The 25,694-nt window shown below is 40.6% G+C and overlaps 1 protein-coding gene across 4 annotated transcripts in view; it reads left to right on the top strand.

The window, feature by feature from the left end:
* The window catches only part of CNTN5 (contactin 5), a 1,772,202-nt gene that overhangs the window by 284,375 nt on the left and 1,462,133 nt on the right, over positions 1-25,694 (top strand). Inside the window, exon 1 of one of the 4 annotated variants that reach the window (XM_075592452.1) lies at positions 22,115-22,264. The exons of the other annotated variants lie outside the window; for them this stretch is intronic. The gene's annotated coding sequence lies outside the window, so the exon portion shown is untranslated. Of the gene's footprint in view, positions 1-22,114; positions 22,265-25,694 lie in introns of those variants that run through there. 4 annotated transcript variants of the gene reach the window in all.

Raw genomic sequence — 25,694 nt, 5'->3', positions numbered from 1 at the left:
TTTGGTGATTTGTCGACCACTGTATATATATATATATATGGTATATATATATATACCACTATATATATATATATATATATATATATATATATATATATATATATATATATACAGTATATAGTATATAGGTATCTGTACAGTGTTAGCCGAGCTTAATAATAAAAAATGAATAGACGATACTGTTCTGTGGCTAACAAAATGCTTTTATTTGTACGAGCTTTAGAGATACACTGATCTCTTCTTCCGGCGGTGTTACAATGAATAAGCCGGCAAGGGTTTTACTTAAAAACTGTGTCTCTTGGAATGTTATCTGTGCTTTTCCCTCCCTGTGTGTAGATGTGATTTATGACTAGGTGTTAAATAGTGCCTGAATGTTAGTGATGTAAGAGTGTGTGTGTGTGTGTGTGTGTGTGTATGTATGTAAATATAAATGAATGAAGAGCCCACAGTGTATACAGCACTTTACAAAAGGTGTGTGTGTGGAGTGGGAGTGTATATCAATAGTGTGGGTAGGTGTGGAAATGTGAGAGAGTGTTGCATTACTAAAAGTGTGTGCAGATACTATGTGGTCCCTATTGGTATATAGGGATTTGTAAGAGATAACTGTGTGTGCATACAGTACATATAGCACAGTATGTATAGACATGGCCTTTAGCACTCATGGGAAAAGAGTTCACTTGTGTCAGTAATGAGTCATAAAACTTTGGTCTCAGTTTAGGCCACCACTAAGTGTCCTGAACAGTTGCATAAATTTGTTTTCATGCAACCATCTCTCTTTCGGTGTTCTAAGATTACCTTTGAGTATGGCCACCTTCAGATCGTTCATATTATGGCCAGAGTCAGAGAAATGTTCTCAGACAGGACTGTCTCTTGTTCTGCGTGTGATGCTGTGGTGATGTAGATGCATTCTCTTGTTTAGTCCCTGTCCCGTCTCACCTATGTAGTAGCAGCCCCCCTTGGCATTTCTTGCACATGATGAGGTACACGACATTGCTGGAGGAACAGGTGAACCTTCCTCTGATTTTGTACTCCAGATTCCTGTGTGGTATTTGTATTGTGCCCACTGTGTGGATCATTGCATAGGTTTTGCATCTTGCGTCCTGGCATGGTCTTGTCCCGCATTCAGTTGTACTGTTGAATACTTTACTCCTCGCCATCATTTTCTTGAGATTATAAGGTTGTCTGTATGATAATAAGGGTGTTTCAGGGAAGACCTGTTGCAGTCTTGTATCTCCCTGGAGAAGGGTTGTAGTTCCCTGGCAATCTTGCGTAGGGCTTCTAGGTGTGGCTTATATGTGACCACCAAAGGTACCCTCTCGCTTGTCTCTTTCTGTCTGTATTCAAGGAGATCCCGTCTTGGTATTCTGGTAGCTTTATTGATTTGCTGGTCTACAATTCTGTTTTTATATCCACGGTTTATGAAATCTGATCTCAAAGCTTCAATCCGCTGGCCTCTGTCTGCTGTGTCGGAGCATATCCGGTTGTATCGTATGGCTTGATTGTAGATAGTTGCATGCTTAGTGTGTGTCGGGTGGAAGCTGTTGTCCCTCAAATAGCTGGCTCTGTCTTTAGGGTTGCGATATACAGAAGTCTGTAGTTGGTTGTTCTTTATAGTGATGTTGGTATCTAGGAAATATACTTTGTCCGGGGAATGGATGAGATTGAGGTTGGTGGTCGAGTGGAACGTATTGAAGTTCTCATGGAACTGTAGGAGGTTTTGTTCGCCAGAGGTCCAAATCAGGAGGATGTCATCGATGTAGCGAAGGTATGTAAGGGGTTTAAGTTACAGGTGGAAAGAAATCACTTTCCAGTTTTGCGCAGAACAGATTGGCATACTGTGACGCCATCCGAGGGCCCATAGCGGTCCCGGTTGTCTGGAGGTATGTGTCATTACCAAATCTGAAGTTGTTATGGGTCAGAATTCGATGCATTTAGTCACTGTCTCTGTGAGTGGCTCCTGTGGTCCCAGAAAGTATCTGCAGGCTGAAATCCCATCTTCGGGGGGGATGTTTGTGAAAAGTGACTCTACTGTACATCCATGGTTGCTAGTAGTGTACCTGTTGGGAGGGGGCAAATTGCATTCAGTTTGTTAAGCAGGTTGGTGGTGTCCTGAATATTGCTGGGTGTGTTCCTGACAAGTGGTTTTAGAATGCCTTCCACCCAGCCAGAAATATTCTCAGTCTGTGTGCCAGATCCAGAGATAATACGGTGCCCACGGTTACCCTATTTCTGAATTTTAGGGAGCATGCAGAATGTGCCAGGTTTTGGGTTAGTTGGTATCAGGTTGTCAGGAATCCACTCCTGGGTTTGGCTGTAGCCCATCCATCCAGAGCTTTGCAGGTTCCAGACAAACTATTCCCTGCTTCTGCAATCACCTGCCTCCTGCTGCCTCCTGTGCAGCTCTGGCCTGATTGGCCTCCTGTGCTATTTAGTTCCTGCCCCGCCCTCAGGAAATCGCTGAACATAGACTTTGCAATCCTAGTTGCAAGTAACTGTGCTTGTCACAGACTCCCTGTTTGGCCTGCTGGGCTCCTTGTGCCTTGTATCCTGCGCCCAGTCCCCTGCTGCCTAGGGCTTCGTGCATAGTAGCCTCGGCGCTGCTTCCTTGTTCCTGGCAATCTTCGCCTTCGCTGCGCGGATGCGTCTACGCTAGTTTCCCCAGCGTTTCCTGTGGCGTGTCTGCACCTCTGGTTCCTGCTTCCTCCAAGTGGAGTTCACTCCTGGCCTTTTCTTGACGCACTGCAGCACCTTCGCTGAAGCATCTCCGCTGCAGTGGCTTCTCTCAAGGTTCTAGCCTCCTGTGCTGAAGTACCTTCACCCAAGATTTCCTGTTGATGACCTCGGCTTGTTTCCTCAACCACCGCTCCTGTGCCACCTGCCTTGACCCATGCCTGGATAACATTAACCCTACCTTCTCCAATCCTGACCTGGCTATGTCTGATTATGGAATCCGCACTCCGGACCTGACCTTGTGGCCTAAGGTCGGTGTTTATATATCCCCACCTCAGCCCCACGGTCCGGTACCAGTTTGTGGCAAGCACATACGTTATACAGGTCCAGAATTTGTTATTTTGTGTGGATCGGGAGTGTTTTAATGATCCTGTTGAGTTCTCTCATGTATTTTTTTGTTGGATCCTCCTGCAGTTTGATGTAATACTTAGCATCAGAGAGTTGTATGTGTGTTTCCCGCAGGTAGTCCATGGTGTTCATGATGACACTGCTCTTCCCTTGTTCGCAAGTTTGATTGTTATGTTGTGTTTGGCATTTAGCGATTCTATGGCTCTCCTCTCGATCAGTGTGAGATTATACGTTTGTTTCTTTACTTTGTCCAGGATGGTAGTTTTGGCTCTGTGTCTAAAGCTTCCAATTTACCGGTCCAGTTTGGGGTTGCGCCCAGTTTGTGGGATCCAGTTGGATTTTTGCTTCTCCCTGCTCATGTGCAGCAGCTCTCCTTCTGCAGTGTTGGCATGACCTTGGTCGTGTCTGTCATGGAAGAACTCCTTAAGGCGCAATCTTCTGAAGAATTCTTCCAGGTCACTACACAGCTCAATCTTGTCCATGGGACTCTGCTTGATTTGGTGTATAGTATGAGTATATGTGTGTGTGTGTGTGTGTGTATCTGTTTTTTCCATGTACCTGTGCAGGACAGGTCTAGTAAGATCATTCTCCCTCCACTGCAGATGTAAATTAGAATTTTCACAGGTAGTGTTAGGACCTGCATACTGGTCATGCCGTGAAGTGGCTGCAGGCTTACCATACGTTGGCCAAAGGGTTTAACTAAAGGACCCTTACTTATGAGAATACTAATATTGAAGTATTTAACTATGTATTTTGTCACATTGGATGTAGCATTGGGTATTTTTTGTCTTTTGTTGTATACATTTGGCCACGCTCAGTGGCACACCTTTTGACAAAAATATATATACAGTATGATGTGGTGGGTTCTGGGGTTAGAGCTTGCAGGGTTGTGTGTTCATATAGCTGTAATAAATTTAAATTAAATAATATTTGATAAAAGATTCTAAACAACAAAGAGATAACCTAATTACAAACTAAAAGCAATTAAAAGTGAAGCAGAAACAGGTGTGTGCTCTTTGGCCAATAAACTAACAAACTGTATTGCCTATTGTGGCATGAACTGACGGTTAATATATAGCATGTAGAAGTTCCATGATGTTTGGGTTTAAGGTTGGGGTCATTCTACTCTGCTGAAATTTTAAAATTATAATGAACACAAATACTGATTAATTGATATGTCAAGAGCATTGTCGGATATTAGAATATACTGATAAATCCAATCTATTTAGGATGTGATTTCTTTGTAGCCCTTGAATCACAGGTAGGAATGTGTTAATAGAGAAGTGAGGGAAGTGAATCAATGTGGCACAATTGGTAAGTTGTATTGGAGCATATAGCTATAAATATTCCACTTCCATACAGTATGTAAAATTCCACATTAACATATTAATTGCAACGGTTCCAGGTGCTGCTCTGTCTGTAGTGACAAGAATGTATTGTAGTGACTCTGTATTAGTATATGATTCCTACAGATCACAGCTTTAGGCTTAATATTCTGATGCAGATATCTATGTCCTGTAACCCTATAGCTGAAGGATGGTACCTCTTCCTTTTACTCTCTCATACCCCATATAACCTTCCAGTTCCTAAATTAGATGCATCACTTGTCTTCTCCCCCCTACTGAGTTACTGTATGAAAGCGCCGATGTGTCTGTGATTTGGAGCGACCTACCGCACCCTTAATGATTCACTAGGTACACACCCTCTCTGAAGCCGACGTCACATGTAAGTGATGTCAGGCGAACACAACATAAGTTTCACCTATTAGCTTCATCGGGGTGCCGTCGTCTAATTCCTCACATCAGGGGCGATATGTATAATTTACAAACTAGACAATTATATTGGTTATGAGAGAGTCCGCCAGAGGGTCACAGTACCCAGATATCTGCATCAGACTATTAAGCATAAAGCTGTGATCTGTAAGAATCAGGTACTAATACAGACAGTTACTACAATAGATTCTTGTAACTACAGACAGAGCAGCACCTGGAACCGTTGCAATTAATATGTTTGGGTCACCGACCTGGTGGGGTAGAGCCGGAAAAGTTATGCTGGGCCCGGCAGCCGGTTGGTGCTGGAAGTTGGGCCTAGTCCAACTTCTCCATCCAGCTGCTGGGCGCCCCACTGCCACCAGGCCCCAGATTTCTCCAGCTCCTTCAGGCCTCCTTCCTCTCTCCCCCTCTCTTTCACCGGTGGGAGAGAGACCCGGCATGGGAGAGATAGGCAGGCATGCAGCTTGAGAGAGGCCTGTATGAAAGAGAGGCCTGCAGGAGGTGGGGGAAGCTTGGTCCCGGCAGCCTCATACCACCATCAAGTTAAGTAAGTGTTGCATTTGTTGTGTGTGTGTTGCATTTTGTGTGTGTGTATGTGTGTGTTGCATTTTTACATAGTTACATATTTACATAATAGATGACGTTGAAAAAAGACATATGTCCACCAAGTTCAACCTATGTTAAAGTTAGACAACTTTATCCTATATTTGTACTTACAGTATATTTTGTGTGTGTTGCATTTGATGTGTGTGTATGTGTGTGTGTGTGTGTGTATGTGTGTAGGAGGGGGACAATTATTGTGAGAGGGAAATTGTATGGTATGGGAGGGGAATTGTATTGGTATGGGGGGGAGGGAAAGTGTGTGTCCGTGTATTTGGACAGTGGGGAGAGGGGGGATAAGTGTGAGGAGGGGGGGGGAATGAGGGAGCAGGATTGAATTAAAGGGGGGTAATTACGTGATAGTGGAAGTAGGGAAGGGGGAGAGTGAAAACGTACAGGGGGAGAATATAGGAGGTGGCTCACACAGGTAAGAAAGATCAGGGGGCTCGCAAGGCTGCTGACACATAGGGGGGCCGGTCTAAACTCTAGTTCTGGGCCCCAGGAAATCTGTCGGCGGCCCTGAATATGTTAATGCAGAAGTTTACATAAGGAAGAGGAATATGTATAGCTATATGATCCAATACAACTTGCCAATTGTGACACATTGATTGACTTCCCTGACTTCTCTGTTAACACATTCTTGCCTGTGATTCAAGGGCTACAAAGAAATTGCCTCCTAAATAGATTGGATTTATCTGTTTTTTTCCAATATCTGAATATGCTCCTGACATATCAATTAATCAGTATCTGTGTTCATTCTGATTCTGAAAAATGAATGGCAATGCTGCACACCAAAAAAAGAAATAAAGATACTTGCAGTAACCGTGCTCCTGGTTCAGGGAAACCTGTCTATGTAATCCTGTACTCAATGAAATTAGATGATCCAAGGCACTGCAGATTTTCCAAATAATTTATTGTGTCAGGAAAATCCGCAGTGCCTTGGATCATCTACTTTCATATTCATTCTAATTCTAACATGTCATCAGAATAGAATGACCCCCAAACATCTTTGAACTGAGCCATGCTATACATCATGCCACAGTAGGCAATGCAGTTTGTTAGTTTATTGGTCTAAGAGCACACACCCGGCTCTGCTTACTTTGATTGCTTTTAGTTTGTAATTAAGTTTTCTCTTTGTAGTTTAGAATCTTTTGTCAAGTGTATATTTTATACTTGTGTAGCGCTGTCTGGTTTGGGCTAAAATGTCTGCCCTCCTCCTGGCTAATCCCTGGTAAGGGCAGGTTGCCAGGAGTGATCATGGGTTTTCCCCACCTCTCTGCAGCCCAATGAGTCACAGAGAAGGTAGTGTAATCAGGCCTGGTGTCCAATCAGGGGCAAGGGGCTGGTTCCTACTGGATCTGTACTTAAGTGGCTGAATTTACTGAGTTGCCTCTACCTTGAGAGAGGCTGGTCTACCCGAGAACAGTGTGCAGGGCTCTGCATACTGTGTGCCTTCCATTAGGGGAGCAGTGGGAGACTGTTCCCCTTACTCTGTCAGAGAGTAAGGGAAGAGCTAGGACTGCTCCTGGTGCCCACTGGCTGGGAGTGTAGTCCAGGGACATCCTGAGGTTGCAGGCCCTAGTTCTGCGGATTGACTGCTGTGCTGTGTGCATAGAGAATAAAGACATCCTGTTTAATATACTTCTTGCCTGAGACTGAAATCTATCAGGGAGAAGGAGAAAAAGACTCTCAACCAGAGATTTCACCCCATATCCTGGTGGCTGCAAGAGATGGAGGCGCTGTCACCAAGAGTACGAGTCAGGTTATACCCAAGAAGCCTGTCCTGTTGTTATCCCCTAACATCATGCGGGAGACTCAGTGCTACTGTTTATCAGCAGGTATGCACCATACTACTTCAAGTAACCAGCATAGCTTTCCCCGTAATAGACTCTATCTACGATTGGGCTGGGGAGGTGAGGGGGGGGGGGAACAGGGTTACACTTGTTTTGGGTATATATTGAGTTCAGCAAGAGGAACTCTATCTCTCTCTTAGTAATTTTGTGCTATAATTAGTTCCATGCTAGTACCACCCCTAGCCTTACTAATATTATATTATAATATTATTGTATTGTATGCCTTTATTTATATAGCGCCATTAATGTACATAGCGCTTCACAGTAGTAATACATGTGGTAATCAAATAAATAACAGATAATATAAATAACAGATCATGGGAATAAGTGCTTTAGACATAAAAGTAACATTAAGGAAGAGGAGTCCCTCCCCGAGGAGCTTACAGTCTAATTGGTAGGTAGGGAGAACGTATATAATACATTACATATTATTATGTAGCACCTTCCTTCCCCCCCCCCTACCCAGTGACATTTGTCCTGCGACCTGGTGTTATGGTGCTCATAATATGGTGTACATAAGGCGGAGTCTCCGCTGTTGGTGTTCGGGAGTTGCAAGCAACAGGACAGATTTTCAACTTCCGCTCCCTCTGTGCAGCGCCTCCATCCTGCAGGGACCCTATTAGAAACAGGGGTAACCCCACAGGCAAACACTCCATAGATGTACAACTTGGTTGTTTATTGGTCTCACAGATAGGCATCTCTTCTCCCATGCAAGAGAGGTATAAACATAGGCAGTTCTCTCTCCTATCCCTCGCAGCTTGCATGTATCTTTCTGGATCAGAGCCGAGCTCGGAGGACCCAATCCTGGAATCAGCCCATGGAGCTTGAGGCCCCATGAACCTATCCTTAGATCCCTTACCGCCTGATGGAGAAAGGGGAATAGCTCCCACTCCGCAGATGGAGGGGACAGAACTACTACATTTTGATGGATGTTTTATACCCCAGGAGAGGGTCCCATTCCTTAGGCCCGGTAAGAGGGTAGCACCCGTCCAGGAAACCCATCCCCCATGGTCACATCCCCCGACTGTCCAGCTAGTACCTGTAGACTGCAAGAAATTATCAACCTCATGGGGAACACACATGATGATGATGAGGGACTTAACTCCAACACTGCCTGCTCCTTACCAGGGCTTACAGTGTTGGGACCAGATAAATAAGTAGCCAGGGGCACTAGGCTACACATATATACAGTGGAGCAGGATTCTCAAACCATTCAGGTTTCTTTAAACGTTAGTGTTAGACTGAAAAAAAGTATGCTATTCATAAATAGATTGATGCTACTCTATATTGGACTTATACTGTCTGAATCTGCATTATGTATCTAGCAAAAGAACAAGTGTTCCTCCAGTACTCTAAAATTTAGGGAATGGCTATGGGGCAGTTTCCTTCATTAGCTATATGCCCCTGCTATGATTCATTCTAATATAAAATCAACCTTTAGGTTCTTGTACTGTATGTGTATCAAGTCATATAAAGTATTTTGATTATCTTAATGTGACTTTTTAATATATTTATGACATGCATAATATGCTCATATGTTTACTCAACCTCTTACCATGATTAGAAATATAGCCACTGTTAAATCCTATCAGTATAATTGCATCAATTTCACATTTATACTTTAACCTTTATAACAACTTATATTGAGGTGTTTCATTAGATGCTCATGGTAATATTGTTAATGAAAGATTATCTAGCAACCCTGTTCTGCTTCTTCTGACAATGTGTGGAGTACTCAAGGCTCAGTAGATATATTCCCGATTTTCTTTTTTTGTTTAAATATATATATAGCCCCTTCCATTGATTACAGTGATACTACAAAACATCACAGCATAGCTGGAAATATGATAGATTTGTCAGTAGGATTTAATTTTAAATGCGGGCTTGGTATGATATGATATATCACAACATATCTAATAAGAAAGAGCCCTGGAGCTCCATGCGTATTCATTATTTTTTCATTGATATATTCATCATATGTCCACTTGGTTGTTGGCTAGTCTAGAATATTTTTTTCAATAAGTGACATTGCATGGAAACATTATTTGTTTAGTCTGTTTCTGCATTTATACTAATGCAACTACCAGTAAATGTAAACATATTTATTAATTCGTGTTTTCTTATTGTTTAGTTGGCACAAATTTTTTTAAACGTTAATGTTGACATTGAAGCTGTATGTGTGTATTTAATTAGTGAATATATTGTATGAAGCCTGAGATTTACAACAGATGCTCAAATGGCTATTAAACGGTTAATCTGTCATGTCATCCTTCAATATCTTTCTTTGTAATGCAGTACCAAAAGGCTCCATGTTCTTGGGATAGATTGAGTTCAACATAGTAATAAATCCTATGTACTTAAAGTAGAAGTACTTATTCGGCTCTTTAAAGTAAATACAATATATGAACATGCTCACCCTACACTCCTTAGACTTATTTCACTCTGTTTAGTGGAAATGTCACCTTCGAAGGGTGTCCACAGATGTTCCAAACAGTTCCAATCTGTACTTCATCTATTCACCATGGCAGAACGGCTCAATAACATAAACAGGTAAGTGGAGCACATGCTCAGACTAATGCTGTCATTATGCTCACAAGAAGGACTTCATTGATTAACATCTTCCAGAAACAGCCAAACGGATTCCAGGTCTAATAATAACATGCCATTAGATCTTTCCTCCTGCTAGTATGATTGATGTTCTGAATATGAGTGTATTCATGTTCACCTGTATGATGTATGATGTTCGCATTATTTTACACTTTGTGCATTGAATAGATAAGATTCACACTGGGACTGAGCACTGTTTAGATTAGAGCACGGATTGAAAACTCCTATTGGAGTGCTGGTGATATTAACTCTATGGGGTTTATTCTGTAAGGTGTGGTAGCGCAGATGATGTGCTATTGCATGAAAAGTCCCAGTGACTTTAATGGGGCTTTTTATGAGATAGCACATGATCTGTGCTATCACACCTTACGGAATAAGCCCCTATGTGATATATCCATTTATATAGAGTCAACAATGTACGCAATGCTTTATAAAATAGACAATATAATAGTGCCACAATCTTAAAAGCCCACAATAGGAATCCCTGCCCCATAGAGGTTACAATCTTAGTGACATAACTGCCGAAGCCCTATAATGCACTCATCTTCATGCTTTTCTTTCCTGTCAAATTCAACCTGACGCCATGCCATGCCCAGCTATTTAAGCCAAGCCCTGGAAATTCCCCAGCTACCTGCTGCAAAGTCTGTGCCATTGAGTTTTGCTTGTTCAAGCACAGGGTTTAATTTATTCTTTGCATACAGGCTTTCTCCTCACTCTGGGAACAACCTGGAATCACACGGTCCCAGGAAAAGCTCCCTGTTCCCTCTTTTTTCATAGCATTTCTAGGCCTACTAACAGCAGATGCGAGAAACATTTCCGCAAAACTGCTGAATATATGATATATTTTAAGTGCTGAGTATCTTGTGAAACTGACAACATTCAGCAACATTTTCCAAGAACTAGCAACTATTTATGCACTGGAAATTATTTTAGGACAAATACTGTACAGTACCATGTTTACCAAATAGTTTAAAAGATCTTCCTGCATAGACCATATATATGTCACAGACACACAACCACACAATTTGCCTATTAAAATTGGTATGGATAAGAAATAGAAGGAGCCCACTGGCCCAAAGCCATCTGTTTGCAGAAAGCTATTGCTTGTAATTGCTGAGCATCAGTTATCCTCAGTGTGATGGACTGTCTGTCAACAATACCCAGATAAAGGGAGAGAAAGTACAATGTATGGCAACCGTGTCACAGGCAATTGTCATGAAGCTAGTACTGCCACATTTTTAGTTGTATTTTTTGTGACTAATACAAATATCTTATGTACTGTATTGAGTACTGAGTAATGAGAAAAGATAGTTTGTTATTATATTTTGTATTATTCTTTTTGAAGTAATTGAAAGGCTTTAATCCTTGTACATTATAGACGTCTAGAGCCTTGTGCCCATTGTGCCCTCCTGCATAGTACATCCATTCTATTTCTATATTATATGTTCTTTAATAAAGGAAATTTCTATGAGATTTAATCATGGAGTTATTATGAACTAAGGATTGTTAAACTCTGTTGGATCTTATCTCTAAGAGATTATTTGCTCTATGAGATATTATTTACACACTGTGAATGGTATGTAGCTGGTTTTCAGTAGCTAATAAAAACTCCAAAATATTATACAATATTGTAATAAATCATTTAGTAAATTATAACCTCTTTATGAATATGCCTATAAACTCTATATATCAATGTGAAAAATGGCTCTAATTAAAAGATATAAACTGCAAAGAAGATGTAAAAATCTCTGGTAGAAAGGCAAACAAAATACTCCATATGTGCAATAAGAGTTATAATGTTACTAAGAATATAATCATTGGGATGTTGCAATTCTGTTACATATTTTTAGTATTTGTAACATATAGACTACTGTATGTCTGGGTATTTCTTGTTTCACTTACACACTAACACATCTCTTATAAAATATTGTAATATTCACAGAGCAGTGATTTCCAACCCTTTTTAGTTAAGGAACCCTAGAATTATATTGCGAGATTCTGGGGAATATCAACCCTCTTTCCCCCCACCCCTCCCCCCCGCCATCTGTCACTCCCCCCTCTGACTTACTCCCCTCTCTTTCTCTTCAGCCCCCTGTGTCTCACTCCTCCCTTCTCTCTTCCCCCCTTCTTTCGCTCATCCCACTCTCTTCTCCTCATATCTCATTCCCTCACTCTCTCACTTCCCCTCTCTCTTTACCTCTTACACTACACCCTCTCTCTACCCCCTTAAACCCCCCTCTCTCCGCGAAACCCTTTAGAGGTGCCCACTGAACTCCAGTTGAAAATCACTGACAGACATACTATAGATAAGACTACTCATTTTTCTGAAAAATTAACACAAATTGGATATCGGAGATATTTATTCAAGTAATTAAGCGTTTACAGAATGTATATAAATGCTGATTGTTTTGTATTATGAGCAAAAAATTACTGTAGATTTGAAACATTATATACAGTATTTGTAGGTTTATCTATATACAGCTTGAGAGATACTGTAGGTCACGTAGAAGGTGGAAACAATGACGTCAGATAATTTGCATATGGGCAAAAATTGAACAGGAGTGTGGAAATTGCATACCTTATTTCTTTACTGGTTTGCACAGTTGGACATTAAATCCTGAAGAAGGGTTAACTTTTAACCCCAAAATGGTGTGCACTTATTTGTGCATGTATATGAATAAATGGCCTGAACACCCTTTTAAAGTACTGTAAGAGTGTGACTAATCTCTTCTTTATTTAAATAATATTTGCAACTGTGGTGGTTTGAAGTCTACACGCAACACTGGAAATTAAGTCTTTTTTTTCCCCAATGGGAGTGCTGGGCAAGTACTGTACATACATTTTAATCAATATGCAAGTAGTGACTTTGCCCAATGACAATGTGGGGAGGAGGATCACGAAGAACACGACTCAACCTTTCTCAGTGTGCAAAGCACCCCAGCACCACATACTGTATTGACGCCTGTGAAAGAGTTGTGGCATTTCTCCTCCGAACTCCAAACAGAAATGGATCCTGAATTGGCTTCTGCTCTTATGTGTTGTTACATTTTCGTAAGTTTTGCGAGTCATTAACTGTCACCAGATCTAGTAGAAATGCTAGCTTTATGGTGAATACTAAATCTTCTTAACACTTTCTCGAACGTGAGACATTCTTTAAAAAAAAACACAAAATATTGGAATAACGAATACCAAGATAGTTCAGCATCTCTGCTAATGATGCACAGCTGAATGATTAAGTTTTACTTTGCTATATGTATCACTTGTCCTACATTCGTGGATAGTGGGAAGTCGGGAGCCAAGGCAGGGGTCTATCCCTACAGGACCCTTCTTACTGCCTGGTACACAGCAAGTCATTTGGACCCCAAACCTGACTATCCTCTGGTCTCTACTGTCTCTGTTTGTTCCTAACTATCTACCAGGGAACCTACAATTTAATGCCTAACCTAAACCATTCCCCTTTGCAGTAGGTCCGAAGGTTAACCCTTTAGTTCTAGGATTGTTTTATATATATATATATACATATATATACATATATATATATGAAAAGAAGAAAGAAAAAAACAGGCGCACACCTAGTGCATTAAAGTATAACAATAGATTTATGGAACATTAAAAACAGACAAATGCCCACTCACAAGAAAAACGATAATATAGTGCAGTTATGAGATTGGCTCTCATATGCCAGTGGTAGCGTCTGGATCAGCAGTAGTGTCTTTTCCTAACACATGGCGCCGGCACGGCGTGGTCTCCTTCACCAGAAGTGACGTCCACCCGATCTAGTGCCCCGCACAAGGAAATCCCACCGGGAAACAAGGTCCTCGTCCGCCTGCCTTTGATCACCGCAACACCAGGGGAAACAAGGATGTATTCGCTCCTCTGTTTGGCTTAGCCGCTCCCAACTTGCATCAGTCTTTCTTGGTTGGAAAGTGTCTGCTCTGCATTAGCCACGCCCTACGCGTTTCGTCATGTGATATGACTTCATCAGGGGATACCCATTGGTTGTGACCTCCCGATATTTATAGCAGGGTGAATTTGCATACATAATTACAAATTTAATTAAAACATTAATTGTATGTGTTAAACCCTTCCATGAATTTAAATTTTCATGTTGCAATAGTTGCAATGGAAGGGTTATGGGGACATCACTGAATTTGCGGAGAAATGGGTAACAACTCATATTAAATAATTATAAATATATATTAAATTTGTATTTCAATTAGTATAACTTTTGGGACAATAGACAAAAAATATTTTATATTTATATGAAAAACAACATTTGTTAGTAGACTAATAGACATATTTGAATTCAAACGTGAAATAGATGCATTCTATAAATGTGTAAAAAAGGAAATATCAAGATTTGGAGTACCTGTTAGCAATAAATGTTCAATACCCTATTACACCTTAACAACACAGATCAGCAATACTTTGCTGCACACTAGATTCACCCGATTTAGGGTAATAACTATATACCTGTTGTTAGTCCATAAATGATACATAATATCATAGATAGCAACTGGAATCAGAGGTACAGCAAAAGTTGTTGTTTAGCAAGGACAGAAGAAGAACCAACACGACATGTAGATGAGATGTGTACTAAATATATGTGTGAAAATAAAAAAAGGGGGAATATGTATGTGTTATTGAATATGTATGGTGATAGTGTGAATAAACCTATGTATACAAATTGACTAAAGTGACTCTAATGAAATTATGAGTGGGTGCAATAGTTGATGATAATATTAATATTAATAATGTTGTAAATAATGTAAATAATGTGATTAATAGAATAGGACCAGCCACGGACTTGAACAGACACACCCGCAGTTTGATGCAATATAGCCCATATTGGGATCGTGTATAACATAGCTTCCAGAGATAGTGTGGGATTATAAACTTAAAGACCTGACATGTCACCATAGTTCAGAGGGAGTGCTATAAAGCACTCAAACCAGACCTCCGAAGGATCACCCACCTTGAGTGATCACACTATGGTGCTAGTGTCAATGTGGTCATTGTGTCCCCTTGGGTGCAGCGTATCCAAAATATACATCCAATAGGTCTCCCTCATACACAATCTCTTGAAGCGGTCCCCACCCATAAAGGTAGGAGGGATATATTCAATACCCATAACTCGTAGGGACCTTGGATCTTTTGAATGTTCGTTGCAGTAATGGCGGGAGAGGTTATGTGTTAGGCACCCATTTATTATGTTTCTTCGGTGCTCTAGAAACCTCGTGCTTAAGGCTCTTGATGTGCGGCCTACATATTGTAGACCGCACTCACATGATATTAAATAGATAACATATTCACTAAGACAATTAATGTATTCTGTTATATCATGTGAGGTGCCATTAGAATAAGATTTGAATTTGTTAGTTTTAATCAAGTGTTTGCACGTTAGGCATCTGCCTCTCCCACATCCAAAGTTACCCTTAACCTTGATAGAAACAGAACCATCCACTCTTACATTATTGACTATCTTTGATGTTTTTAATTTGCTTGGTGCAATCATTGTTTTGATGCTCCTTGCTTTCCTAAAGATAACAGGAGCATGTTTTGGCAAAAGATGACCAATTTCAGGATCGCTGGTCAGAATATTCCAATGGTCATTTATTACTTTTTTAATTTGTTTGGCAGACTGATTAAACTGTGTTATAAATTTAGGTACTGATCCTTTAGATGTAACCTCATTTTTGATTTTTGTTTTGCTTTTGGATTTTTCCAACAAAGATGCTCGATCTAATAAACTAGCGTCTGAAAATGATTTATTAACTATTGCCATATCGTAACCTTTTTCCTGAAACTTAAGTGAAAGATTATTACCCTGGGTATTAAAGTCTCTGTCCATTGAACAGTTGCGTCTTAATCTGTAAAACTGACTCTTTGGCACATTATCTAACCATTTTTTGTAATGATTGCTACCATATTGTAGGTAGCTGTTCGCAGCCACAGTTTTAAAGTGTGTTCTAGTGTGTATTGCATTTTGAGGACCCACAAATAACTCCAGATCTAGAAATACTATGGTAACTGGGTGTATATTATAGGTGAATTTCAACCCCATCTGGTTATCATTGAAGGACTCCAGAATCTCCTCAAGGGCGCCCCTCTCACCATCCCAAATAATAAGAATATCATCTATGAAGCGGCCATAGAAAACCAAACCCGCCCCCAGCACAGCATCCCCCCACACATGGGTACTCTCCCACAGTCCCATGTAGAGGTTAGCATAGCTGGGAGCAAATTTGGCCCCCATGGCCGTTCCACAGATTTGCAAATAATATGTGTTTCCAAATAAGAAATAATTGTGATTCAACATAAATTTAATGCATGCTAAAAGAAATAACCTTTGTGAAGAGTGCAAATTGGGATCTAATGCTAAAAAGTGACTAATTGCCTGGATACCTTTAGAGTGCTCAATACAAGTGTATAGTGAAGTTACGTCACAAGTGACCCAGTGATAGGTATCCTTCCACTTAATGTCAGAGACTGAGTCGATGACATGCAACGTGTCCCGTATGTATGAACGCAGTTTGGTGACATATGGCTGTAAGTAAAAATCCACATATTGGGACACGTTAGATGTCATCGAGCCAATCCCCGACACAATAGGCCTCCCAGGTGGTTTAACTAAATCTTTGTGCAATTTGGGAATGTGATAAAAAATAGGGGTTCTAGGGTGTTTAATATATAAAAACCTGTGTTCTAATTTTGAGATAATCCCCTCAGAGAAAGCACCCTGGAGGAGATCCCGGAGTTCCAACTGATAAGCCTCAGAGGGGTCCTCAGTGAGAATCTGATATGATGTGGTATCAAGGAGGAGGCGATGGGCCTCACAGAGATAATCCGCCCGATCCTGCAGGACAATCGCCCCCCCCTTGTCTGCTTGACGAACAATTAAATCAGTATTGTTTTTTATATTTATTAAAGCTTGATTTTCTTTTTTTGTAAGATTGTTATATTTCAGTTCCACATTATTAAGACACAACTGTTCTAGGTCCCTCAGGACTACTGTATAGAATGTTTCAATAAAATTACCCTTTGATTGATAAGGGAAGTATGTCGATTTTGGGACAAATGGTGATGATCTACATCTCAATAAAATACCCTGATCTATTTCAATTGGGCATAAATTGGAGTCTAACACTGTATTTGGGTCTTCCTCATGTAATGTAATATCCAGAAGTGAATTACTTCCTAGATCCTGATGATCAAGTATTAATCTCTTTGAAGATGGACACATTAGTTTATCAGTAACATTAGAGATGTATGTGTTATTTGGTCTGTTAACTAATTGGTCTGATTCCACCAAGAAAGAAGTCAGAGCGTTTATGCATTCCTTTTCTTGTGTATTGAATTCAAAATCCAAATTTTCATCCCCCTTTTGGGTGAAGTGTCGCATCAAAGTTAACTTGCGTATGTATCTATTCAAGTCCACGAACAGGTCAAATCTATTCGGTGTACTATTAGGAGCATATGAAAGACCTTTGGCTAATAAAGATATGTGATGTGGAGTAAGTATATGTGATGAACGATTGTAAATACCGTGTTTGTGTGGTGTGTCTACCATCATCTTCATTTTCTTCTGTCCTTGCTTTTTTGCTCCTCCTCTGACTCCCCTGAATCTCGTTTTCTTCGTATATATATATACATACAGTGTTCGACAATCCTATACATTTGCACGCCCCGGGCGAGTGGATTCAACATCGTGGCGAGCTCCTATTGGCCCAAGCAGCACACGTGTGGTACTAGGTGGCGAGTAGATTTTTTTTGTGATTTGTCGACCACTGTATAAATATATACAGCTCAACCCCATTATAGAGTGCTCCGCTATAACGCGGATCCGCTTATAACGCAGTTTGAGCGTGGACTCCGAATTTAAAAAAAAAAATAATTTTTTTTTTTGCACACACACTGCACACACTCACTGCACACTGCATACATTCAAAGCACACTGCATACACACAGCACACTGCACAAACTCACAGCACACGGCATACATCCACAGCACACGCATACATTCACAGCACACTGCATACATTCACAGCACACTGCACACACTCACAGCACACTGCACACACTCTAGCACACTGCACACACTCACAGCACACTGCACACTCTCACAGCACACTGCACACACTCACAGCACACTGCACACACTCACAGCACACTGCACACACTCACAGCACACTGCACACACTCACAGCATACTGCACACACTCACAGCACACTGCACACACTCACAGCACACTGCACACACTCACAGCACACTGCACACACTCACAGCCCACTGCACACACACTGACACACTGACACACACACACACAGTCTCACACAGTCAAATAACACACACACACACACACAGAGACACACTGTCTCTTTAAGGGAGCTTACTCTCGCAAGACGGAAGCAGAAGCAGGAAGCAGAGACAGGGAGAAGAGCTGCCAGATGCTGGGTAAGTTCTGTGTGCTGTTGCCGCTGCCCCACTGGGTCTGGGAACGCTGGGAGAGTTCTCAGCTTTCCCCCTCCGGCAAACACGGTACCACCAAAAAAAAAAAAAAAAATTTAAAATAAAAAATACAAATTTCGGCGGCCATTTTTTCCCGCAACCCCGTTTATAACGCGGTGGTCGCGGGTGGCCCCTGAGGACCGCGCTATAATGGGGTTAAGCTGTGTATATATATATATATATATATAAATAAAAGGGCAGAAGGCAAACTGTAAACTTAAAGAAACTGATGCTTGTCCCATATGCACATAAAGACAAAAATGTTACCAGACGTGAATCCGGAGAACAAAGACATCACACAGCCAGGTAAATGAAAAAACTGTATTCATCTCAGCAATACATGGCACTGCATCCAACGTTTCGGTCAGCTCAACGTGACCTTCCTCAGGGATGTGCAGTGAATGAGTGCCAGTGACCCACCATATATACCCTTGCCAATCATACAATGCATGCAACTCACCCGTGTAAAAACCAGCAAAGCCCACGAAAATCGCATGTGTAAGCAGTCTGTGACATGCAAACGACCCGTGGAACGCACCGCCATTTTGAAAATGCTAGTCTGCTTCCTGGTACAGATCCTGAGCCAATGGTCTTCCCTGCTCACAATGACGCTGCATCAGCGACCGGAGCACCAGCCAAAATGCATAATGCCGATGCTGCGCATGTGCAACTGAGCCAGGGAGGTCATGCTGTACCCGATCATGAAATTCAGACTGCACATGCGTGGAACTTCCGTGCTACTGATGCTTGAGCGTGACATCGCCCCGTGTTTTCAAACGTTGCCAAGGCAGCGTGACCGCGGGTCAGCCATGCGCAATCACACCAATTGTGCCAGGAGTCACGATCTAAGGCTGGAATACTGAAGCATGCAGAGTGCTTGAATGGGCCATGGTCCTGGGCTAGTGAAGAGAAGAGTATGCACATAAATACTAATGACAACAAAAAACCCCATAGTAGAGGTGCCACAGAGTACAACCATGAACCCTAATACAATAAATATAAAATATATCAAAATGGGGACATTCACCCACCGGACCCATGAACCCAACCAGACTGCTATACACACACCTACAATAATAATAAAAAACAAACAAAACACGAAATGTGAAGGAAGTGGTAAGTGCTTGACAATGAGGGAAGCCATAAAATGGAGGTAGCATGCATATTAGACTATCAACAAAACATCACATAATAGGAAACAGCCGAACTTCAGATACTCATTGAGACCATGTGGAGCTCCAGTCCTTAGTTCAAAAAGAGTTTGTTTCTGTCACCGCCCCGTATGGGCATTGGGACTTGAAGAATAGGCATGCAAAGAAACGTCGCCTATGAGTGTCTCATGTCCCTGAAGTGTTTTCGCAACTGGCAAGCATTTGAATTCTTGGTCATCAGTATTAGCCAATAGAGCTTTTCTAATTGTAGAACGGTGGATGGTTATACGTTCTTTCAACATCCTTACCGTTTTGCCTATGTAATAAAGGCCACAAGGGCATTTGATCAAATAAACTACAAATTTGGACTCGCAGTTAAGGAACTGTTTGATTTTAATGCGTGCTCCACTGTGCGAATGGCAATATGATGACCCAACCTGCATAAACTGGTAGTTGGTACAACCCCGGCATTTGTATGAGCCGGGTTTTTGTGTCAGCCATGTTTTGGATGATGAATACTTATCAACCGGGTCCGCTTGCGTGAGCAGGTCACCGATGCTTGGGCCGCGTCTAAAGCAAAAGAGTGGAGGCTCATTAAATATCGGCCCTATTTTATCATCATTCACCAGAACTCGCCAGTTGTTGCGTATACTTTCTTGAATCACCCTTGATGCCATACTGTATGTACTAACCACATTGAACCTGTTGGCTTTTATATCCTTAGGGCGATTACTGAGCAGTGTATTCCATTCAAGTCGCTGGACACGTTCTAACGCCAACTTCACGTCCTTTTGGCAATATCCCCTGTCAAGGAACCGTTTTGCCATGGTTACCAGCGCATCATCAACTTCTTGGGGATCACTAGTGATTTGTTTTACTCTTAACAGTTGAGAATAGGGTAAGCCCTTCTTCAGTGGGGCCGGATGGTGACTAGAAGCATGAAGGAGCGTGTTCTTGTCCGTAGGTTTGTGGTACAACCTGGTCGCTAGAGCGCCATGCGGCTTGTAGACCATAGTGTCCAGAAAAGAGATATGTGTTGTGGCACAGAGTAAAACGAATGGTGGAAGGAATATTGTTCAAGTACTCCACCCACTCCAATAGTATATACTATTGGAGTGGAGTACTGTATGGAGTAACTATACCACTCACTTTCCAGTGTCCCACCGCTGCACCGTGCTGACCAGCTCCTTGTTTGGAACTTTACTGCTGATGCTGTTTTGTCCGGCCTCTGTGACTGCTGTATGATTGCTGCCTGATGCTAACAGTGAGCGGGATGCCGGGGGCTTGCATTGCCTCTTACTTACCTCCGTCTTGGACTCCCCTTCTCCTCTGGATGTCTGGTGCAGCGTCATAGCAAGTATCTGGACATTTCCTTGCTCCACGGTAGCCTTTGGGACACTATCATTTTTGTCTGCCACAGCTTATATCAGTTACACCTAGCTGTGGCATTAGGGAGTTATTTTCTCATGTTTTTCTCCCTTGTTTTCTCTGCTGACTCATTGTTTCCATTTTAGTCTTTGAGGGGACCCCACCTCTGCATATTTTAGACATATATTTTCTGTCTTTCTCTGGCTCTTTATTATAACTGCCAGGGTTTAGCCACCACCTTCTGGCTACACAGCATCTAGGGTATTCATTTATTATATTTTCATTGTTGCTCTTTTTTCTGTGTTTACTTGGGTTTGTGTAGATATTGTTTTTTTTCAGTCATTTGTATTATCATGTGTTGCTGATCGGCCGATCTCCATTGCATTTCCAGGGGAAATTATTTTCCCCTAGATTTGCATTATCATACCTATGTATTCTGCATGTTACATATTTTGGGTCTCTACATTTTTATTGTGTATTCTTTGGTTCAGCATGTGTTTAGGTATATATAATTTTTGTGTTTTGTATTGCTAATAAAATCCATTTTGTACTTTCACATATTTTTTGTGTGCTTTCAACAAACCCTCTTTTTCTTTTTGTGTTCGTATATCATATTGGGTTGTTAGCACCACCAGAGGGTATATTTAACCCCTACATCTGGCCTAGTGATTTATTTTGATCTATGGGGGATGGTTTTGATTGCGGCACCAACTCTGTGTGTTTGTTATATATATATATATATATATATATATATATATATATATATATATATTATTCAGCATTGCTTTTATATTAGGATTGTCATCTATATATATATTTATAGTGCCAACAAAAACAAAGCACTTTACAAAACAAACAATATATGTATATACTGTATACACTCACACGTGTGGCGGGCTTGACTATGTTGTTACCGATGCGTTCCAAGATGTCTGGTGGCACTTGGAGGCTGCCGGGCTCCTGGCATTGAAAAGATGAACTAGATTATGTTAACTTAATGTCTTTTTAGAAGTGGTATGGAACTTGCTACCGGCACTAAAAGGGATCATTACAGTAAGAGCCACTGAAAGAGTAAACTACTAGAAACTGTATTAGCCAGGCAGAATGCAAGCAGAAATAACACCCTAAGGATTAACTCTCTGAAGGATACAGTAATCAGTAGTGTCATAATTGTATCATAGACACATAATCTATCCTCAGCTTGGTATAGACAAGTGAATGTTTTCCTTCATGTTGGATTTCCATTCGGAACTGATTCACATAAACGGAAATCTGAAGCTGTAAAATCGTAAATTTACTTGGAGTCTAAGAGGCTGCAGCACAGAGGTAATAGATTTATATCCATGGGGGCCCTATGCTCTTCTATACTACTCCATTTGTTTTCATGTTTCATTGATTTTCTAGTTTACTGTAATATTAACTGTAACAGTATTGCCTTTCCATGTACATTTACAAAAGGGGAATAGTGGGTATGTGGGGGAAATGTTACCTGCTATGGAAAATGCTCGCATACATTGAATACTAGCATTGAGTCCCCAGCAACTCCCTTGCTATGAGGATCTAAGCAGAAATCTGCAGAGCATCACACTGTATAAAATGTTGATCTTCAGTAGAGCCTGTCCTCCCAGACCTTAAAGGAGCAGTGCTTTTTCTATATACTGTACAGTATAGGTGGCAAGCAGTAGGTCTCCTGAGCTGAACTGTATTTACAGTATTAAAGCTCCTGTAACCCCCTGTTTCCAAAGATATTTACCTGGAAAGACACTATCGGTTAAATCCTGGTTGTTTTTAGATGACTTTGTGGCGTCCTATTGGCCCACGTAACGCAGGAGATTTTAACACTATTTGTACCCCCTAAAGTGGATGCTACATGCAGCACCTTGCCTGTTAAGTTATCTTGAAGACCAAAGGGGTCCCCAGAGCTCCAGAGACTGCCTGTTTCCTATACTGTACATGTATTAAAATGAGATGGAGCTCGGGAAGCAGGAGGCACAGGAGCAGGAGGCTCATTTAAACCAACATTGACAACAGTACCAGAACCCTATGCTACAGATGTTTCTATTTCTTTACAGTAGAACAGTGAGACTTTAGTGTTATAATATTTGTTGTGCACTAATCATTTTTTCAGGTCTCTTTTACCAAGAAAAAGAAAAAGAATTGCACAAGTTAGAGCGATGTAGTCATTCTCAGCATGTGTGTGTGTTGCTTTTTGGATGGATTCCCAAATTAGTAATGAACTTTAATGTGCAAGCAACAAGTTAAATGCACATTTAAGACAATGCAAACAGCCCAAACTTTATTGGGTAAATGACTGTAACATAGGTCAATTTCAAATTCTATTTTTAAGTGAACTACAGTATTTTGACATATTTAGTTGGAACAATAGAAAGGCCATAGCCAAGATATAAAGCTGTTTCTTACTTTTCAATTGATACTTGTACCTGTAATAAGATAGCTCATTTTGCTTCTATCTGCTTGAAAATAGATTTGTTTTGTTGAGCACTTTCATCTTACCGCAGCAGAGACAATTTTTTTGATTGCATACTTTTATGTACTGCTTTGAAATGCACTTTTATTTACTAATATCATAATCCTATTCTGAAAATGTTGCCTTTAAGAACATGCTAATACAGTAAAGACAATAAAAGAGTGACAATAAAAAGTCAACACGTAAAAATGTACTGTACAACAAGAAAATACAACTAATGTAGCATCTCTGTAAGCATCGGTGTTGCTAAGTGAGGTAAGCTATAAATAGAAAATGTTGCATAGGATAAAAGATTTACTAGCTTGGAGAGTTTTATATTATGATCTACAGTAGATACATGCAGGTGCCTTTATTCAAAAAAAGTTAAAAATGTATTTGAACAGTTTTGAAAAACACAGGATTCCCGAGATCATTTTTGCATGAATACTTGTATAGTACATTCTAAGTGCAGTAAGATTAATATGGACATTGTGTCTGTTTATGAAAAAGCTAAATAAATACCCTAAGGATTAACCTTGAGCTGCATGTGATAATTGCTTTTAAAGTAATTACAATGATGACTTTCCACTGTAGATATTACAAACAGACTTGTTTTTTTTTGGGGGGGGGGGATTTGCAGTCTGTTACAGAAAAAAAAATGAATTGTGCTAAATAAAAATGTTTGTTATGTCTTGTATATGAATATCAAAAGAGAGGAAAAATACCCGTCTTAAACTGCACTCAATATCAATATGGATTGAATAAACTTGCAAAACATCATTTTGAATACATAGTTACAACATTATCTATCCTATATGTACACTTGAATTCATAAATAAAACCATCCCTCTCTGGGATAGGTCAGGGTAAATATTAGGGAACGAGATCAATTGTCAAGTATGCAAAGCTAGAGATATAATACATTATGTATAATGTATATATAATGTACAGATAATACGGTGTATTGTAAATTCTTACAACAATAAAGAATTGGATATAAATATACTGTATATAGGATATCATATAATACGAAATGAACAGGAATATGGTGCACGGATTCGAACTGCATTTACTGACTGAGAAATGCACTGCTGACTGGAGAAGGGCAATTTTTTTTGCCAATTTGAATCCGCAGCGGATCGGATGATTCCTTTGGTCCGTGGATTTCAGCGGATCAATCTGAAAAAGGGGTGATTTGTGTTTTGCTGATTTTTTATTATTAATACCAATACACTCAGGGGATTCCACAAACCGTCGAAGAATTAATTTAATCCAATCCGCGAATCTAGCAATCCGTTGGCGGATTGTTAAGAATGCGCCAACGGATTGCAGAAAACGTGAATTGGATTCTACAAATCCATCCAAGGGTTGTATGCAATGGCGTTTTTTGATGAATCCACGTAGATTAAAACCGACCAAATCCGTTTGCGGATTTTACACCGCAAAATGGATTTGGGGGGGGGGGGGAATGGGAGAAAATCCGGGAAACGAACTTGGGCGGATTCGCCCATCTCTACTGAAGACCTTTGTAGCAACCTGTGCTTCTTTAAAGTACATTGAAAGGGAAGTACCACCATCCACTTGTGATCTGTGGGAATGGGTTTTCCCGAAGCGTTGCCCCCCCTCTATTTCTTTCTGCTCTATTTCTACACTCTTTTTTGCCTTATCTTCTATTTTTTCCCCAGTAAGAGTTAGTGTATAGCCATTGCTTTTAGTTACTTTTACCCACGTTTGGCTTTGCTATGCTATAGTTATCCTGTGCTTTTGCCCTACTCCAATAGGTGTGATTTTTTTTGTGGATTAGAATTCCATAATTTTGCTACCTGTTTTATACAGTTTTTTGTACTCATCTAATTGTGCTACTTTTTCTATTTGTGTGACATATAGTTTCAGATATTCTTTTGGATTAAAAATGTGAAGTTTTAAGTGCACACGTGTTTCTTTTAATTAGGGATCTTGATTGGTTCCTTTACTCTGTGACTTGCTGCAATTGGGTGCTGAAGATTTATTTAGATTATTTTGGAATAAGGGATTGGTTACATTGCATTTAGATTGGAGACACACTAGCACACTAGCACCAACTATAATTACTGTAGGATATTGCAACCAATGGTAAAACTCATTTATTTATTTTTTTGGTCTTGATGCACTCGTGAGTTAGCTGTGAGTAGCCAACAAAACCGGGGACGCACTTCGTGAGACCCCTGCTGAAAGAAAATAATGCTACATCTGTACCTTCTATTTTTTGTTTGGAAGTATGATTAGAGAGATTACTACCCATCTCCTAGA

Source organism: Ascaphus truei, chromosome 3, assembly GCF_040206685.1.
Source record: "Ascaphus truei isolate aAscTru1 chromosome 3, aAscTru1.hap1, whole genome shotgun sequence".
Classification (NCBI taxonomy): Eukaryota; Metazoa; Chordata; class Amphibia; order Anura; family Ascaphidae; genus Ascaphus; species Ascaphus truei.
This window is presented reverse-complemented; position numbering and strand designations above follow the sequence as displayed.